This window comes from Octodon degus, unplaced genomic scaffold (genome assembly GCF_000260255.1).
Source record: "Octodon degus isolate 3935 unplaced genomic scaffold, OctDeg1.0 scaffold00088, whole genome shotgun sequence".
NCBI lineage: Eukaryota > Metazoa > Chordata > Mammalia > Rodentia > Octodontidae > Octodon > Octodon degus.
In genome coordinates, this window is record NW_004524664.1 from 9,374,444 (window position 1) to 9,379,677 (window position 5,234).

Genomic DNA, 5,234 nt, shown 5'->3' on the forward strand with positions numbered 1-5,234 from the left:
TATGCATGACACTGAATGTAAATGCTATGTATATGAATGTAAATGCAATGTAAATAGTTGTTGTGCTGTATCCTTTGAGGAATAACGACCCTCAAAATCTATACATATGGAGTACAGCTGCAACTTTTTTACCAGTGGTTCTTGATCCACACTTGGGTGAATCAGCAGATGCAGACCTAGTGAGCAGATTATGAGGCCCTTCCAGGAAGAGCCCTTCCCTTTCCCTTCCCTTTTATCCTGTCACTCCCTGTCACTCCCACACATCCTTGGTGGCCATAGACGAGCTGCTGTGTTTACTGCTTTCCCAAGCTACATCAGGTCTCTTATCAGAGTGGCACTGCCATATAGTTTTCTTTACAAACAACTTATATCTATTTTATGCACCGTGATCTCAGCTATTATGAGCCTTTTCCCTCCCCACCCTTGGCCATCCACACAACATGACTGTAAAACCCCAAATAGAAGCATGAACTGACAAATCACAATGACAGAAGTAAATGCTAGCCAAGGGAAAGACCATTTGAAGGAAGGCCTTCCAAGAACAGCCGGGACAGAGCTTCATCCACCATACAAAAAAGATTGACCCAGCTTCATGGTCCTCGTGGAGCTAGTCATCATCATTTTTGTACAAGAATCCTTCACTAAAACGAGCTCTCAGAAGCAGAATGGCTTTCCTCAGTGCGCAGCATTAAGCAGGGAGGCAGCCGCTGCAAGGCCACTTTCCACGGATTACCTCATTTAATTTTACATCAGCCCACTGAGCGCCTTCTCAGCCAGGCTCTTGCTTATCTGAAGCCTCTCACCAGTCTCTGTCCAGCACTGTTTCCCAGTAACGCACAATACCTTCAGCTCTGAGCCCACCAGGCATCTTGTACCTCCATGACAGGTATTTCCAGGTGTTACTGCAGAAGTCTCCTGAAAGCTTTCTGTGGCTCCTTCATACTTTCAAGACTGTGCTGCCTGGGCTGGGGCTGGAGCTCGGTGACAGGGCACTTGCTTAGCATGCCTGAGGCCCTGGTTCAATGCCTAGTACCCAAAGGGGGGGGGGGTGGCACTGGGCTATCTAATCTTCAAGGCCTCATTGGGATCATTATTATCTCCCAAGTGGCACGAACTATACTCTTAAAATAAGCATGTGTTAACTCACCTCTTTTTCCACCAGGCTGAATCAGGGCCATATATACACCGAGGACTGCATTCACCACCCAGCACATGATAAGCACTGTAGGAATCTATATGATGGCTACGACAGCTAATATTTTTCTACATTTTCAAATATGAGGAAGCTGGAGCTATAGAGTTTTAGGAACTGTGTCAATAGACATGGAGCTTAAAAGCACAGCACCTGGATTTGAGCCCAACTCCTAGATCAGTATTCTACACTATAAATAAATCCCTTTATGTGAGAATTTGAGTTAAAAGAGGACTATATATAAGCTCCAACAGGCTCACTATTTCTCCTTTTATTTTATCATAATGTTCCATCTGAACTTGTCCTCTAGAAATCCTTACAGTTAGATGTATAAACATGACTCAAAGGTGGGGGGCTATTTTTTGTGAGGTTAGAAATAGAGAAGTTGAAGAAAAGGATGCTATCTTTTCCCAATAAATTTTTCTTCCTTCCACTTTATATATTTTAGAGTCATACTGTCAAATTACAAGGCCCTAAAGCTTAGCTGGAAACCTTCCCCTTTTGCTAATATTGCAATACAGCAAACTTAGTGATCTGGTTGAGCTATCTGCTTATTTTGTGCCTGGAGCTCGTGAGAGCCCCTAGCGTACCTATAAAAACCACACTCATATTTCCAGGCAAGGATATTTTCAAAAAGACCAGAAGAACTCTCAGGCTTTTAGAATCCTCAGTGGTCCCTGCTGGAAAGCAACTGTGCGTCAACAGAAGGAGCCCAAAGCAATGTGGGCCTTGCCCACCTGTTAGCTATCTGTGCCTGTGTAACCAGCTCCTCCAAAAGCAAAAGCTGAGCCCACTATGTGGGTCAGGAACTCAAAAATCACTGCACTGAATGGTTCTGAATCAGGGTGTCTTTTGAGGCTAATGTTGACTGAGACTGTAGTTATCTGAAAACAACTGGATTTGAGCCCCTACAGTGCAAAAGAAAAACGGAAAAGGGAAAAAGAAAACTCCACAGAGCGTGGAATACCACTTGCTAGATGGTTCACCCTAGGCTGTGCTCAGGAGGTCTTGGTTCCTGCTAGCTTTGGGCAGGAGGCCTCTGCTCCTTTCTAGTTAGGCATCTCCACAGGGCTGCATGAGGAGCATCCAATATGGCAGCCAGCTTCCATAAAGTGAGGTATCCAAGAGAGACGAAAAGGGAAGCCACAACTCTTTCATGACCTAGTCTCAGAAATCACACATTGTCACTTCTACCAAGTTCTTTTAAATAAAAATCAGGAAGTACAGGGCGAGGGAGATGGCCCAGTAGAATAAGTGCTTACCTGGCAAGCGCAAGGGCCTGAGTTCAATCCCTGATTCTGCAAAAAAAAGAAAAAAATCAGGAAGTACAATCCACATTCAAGGAAAAGATTATTTTTACCTTTTAAAGAGAGAAACAGCAAAGAATTTGCAGGTATGTCTGAAAAGAAAAAACTAATTCGCAAAAATCAACCCTTCCTTTTGGCAGATACCCTCTCTCAAGCAAGCACCTCAGACTGTCAAAGTCGTGAGAGGTTCCCAAACCTCAGCAATTCATTATTTTCTTGCCCTTAACACCTGCCTGAGTGTGGCATGAGTCCTTCATAAGTCAGAGTCATTCACTGTTGGGTAAAATATTACTAGGCATCATCCTATCTTAAAAGTCAAGAAGGGCCTAAGGAGAGTCACATGGGGAGAAGACACTCTCTCAGGCTTTCACAGAGAGCACATTGGCCAAGCAATGGCCATGACTCATCCATATGGCTGCACTGATAAACATTCTACAATCTGAGGTACAGCATCTCAGGACAAATCCTGAGGGCATTTCACTGACCTTCTCAGACCAAAAAGCTACAACTCTTGTTGCATAGGTCCTGCTTTACCTTGGTCTTAACCATCCAGTAGAAAAGTATGAAGTCGAAATATAAGAAATAAAGCCATGCTGTTAAGTTGAGCTGTGGGGGACTCAGATCAATAATTTCTGACATTGCCAGTTAAACAGAAGACCCAATACTATTATGGGCTACTGGACTCTTTTAGAATATTTTGCTGAGTTTACACACCTATAATATTCAATAACGGAACTTAGAAAAAATGGGGTATACTGATGAATGTCCATTTTGTATCTGTGTATTCAAAGAGGTTGGGATAGATATATAGTTGCATTCTCTTAATGAATAGAATGATTTGTTCTAATGGTGTTTGTAAATAGGATCACAAGTTCGCATCTTGTACAGCAATTAACCACTAAGAAGAATATATGCAGTGTATTATTTGTTGAAACTGTACTTCCGATTTGATTTGAAACTGTCTCATTGCTATCTGTTTATCAATAAAACTTTGGAAAAAAAATAAATAAAAATAAAATAAAAGCAAAAAAAAAAAAGAAAAGAAATACAGAGTTCAACAACAGTGTTCTACATGCCGAAGTGTCTGTAGCTCAGGGACAGAGCTCTGGGAGTCAATGCTCAGCACTGAAGAAATAAATAAATAAAGACAGTGGCTTTTCACCCTGGTCACTTACAGTTAAAAATAAATAAACAAATAACTAGATATCACAGTGCAACCTAAATACTGGTAGAGAATTATGTTTCAGGGCCTAAAAGGATGTATTAAAGAGGTAATATGTTATCCTAGAGAGTGAGAAAGGGAGAGAAATATTTGTCAGGTGAGATAACACAGAGGTAAGTTTCATAATTTGAATAAACTTAGCCAAATTAAAAAGGACAGAAACAGGAGAAGCTATCCTAGGCCCTTATAAAAGCATGAAGGAGAACGAAGACTGAATACTGTGGCACTTGCACATTGTTTCCGAAGGCTGCTGCACAACAGAATTCAGGTTAAGAAAGCCAGAAATGAGGCTGGCATGCAAATAGTTTGGATTTTCTCAAAAGCCAGTGGTGAACCATCAAGCTACAGTATTTCAAGTGGTGGAGATAAAAACAAACTCACACTGAACAATCTCCTCAGCAGTGTGGAAAATACATTTGGGGTAAATGAAAAATAGGGAATGGGATACCCACCTAGAAGCTGTTAGAGTAAGTCAAATAAGAAATAATGGGCTCAGTTGGGAGATAGCTCCACCGTCTAAGTGTCTGTCTGACAAACACAAGGCCCCGAGTTTGATCCCCAGTACCGCATGCCATGCCAGCCCTAGAACATGGAAGCGCCATCCTGGCCACCGAAACTGGGAATGTTGGTGCACACCTGTAATCCCAGCACTGGAGAGGCTGGGACAGGAGGATCACTACCAATCTGAGCTGTGTAGCAAGACCCTGTACCAAATAAACAAAAAAAGATTTTTGAAGAGAAAAAATATTCAGAAACATTCAGTGTACTATGTGTTTCGATCATCCCTTGTTGATCAAACACTGCAATTTCTGTCAAATAAAAACTTTACTATCAGTCTTCACTTACACACTCACCAGATCTGGCACTGGAAAACTTCTGGCTCCTCTCCAAGGTCTAAAGGACCTGAAAAGAGAAAGAGTTTGATCAGTTCAGGACATCGCGAAAGCCACCATGGTGCCACCAAAGAAGTCTTCATGAAGGAAGACTTCTAGAGCTGCTTTACAAGGAAGCGAGCATAGTAGAACAGCTTGCTTGGGGGTGGTATTTTCAGGGGAATAAATACGATGCATCATACTAGAATCAATTTTTATTATTTATTTATTTATTTATTTATTTATTTATTTATTTATTTATTGGTGGAACCAGGGATTGAACTCAGGCCCCTGCACTTGCCAGGCAAGCACTTATTCTACTGAGCCATCTCCCTGGCCACAGTTTTTAAATTTAAACTTTCACATTTTTATCTAATTTGGTGACTTATTAAATAAGATTGGCAGGAAGGCATCAATAAAGGAAGGAACCAAGAGAGCTGGAGAAGTTGAGAGTTCCGATCAAGCCACTGAACAAAAGGTGACTGGCTCCTAATGAGAATAGAAGCAGAGAGCTAAGGAAGGGGCAGGAAAAGGATCTGCCTGGCTTGGAGCATGCCACGTTTGCGGGCTCAAAAGATGAATGCTAATACAAAATCCCCTCCTTAGTTTGAGCTCACTGGACAGAGATTAATTTCAGTTAA

The 5,234-nt window shown here is 41.8% G+C and overlaps 1 long non-coding RNA gene across 1 annotated transcript in view; it reads right to left on the reverse strand.

Moving 5' to 3' along the window:
- Positions 1 to 2,464: 2,464 nt before the first annotated feature.
- Positions 2,465 to 5,234, reverse strand: part of LOC111818339 — an 11,163-nt gene continuing 8,393 nt past the window's right edge. The window contains exons 2-3 of the long non-coding RNA XR_002822360.1: positions 4,576 to 4,624; positions 2,465 to 2,490 (exon numbers count right to left, since the gene is read on the reverse strand). This is a non-coding gene — a long non-coding RNA (uncharacterized LOC111818339). The remainder of the gene's footprint in view (positions 2,491 to 4,575; positions 4,625 to 5,234) is intronic.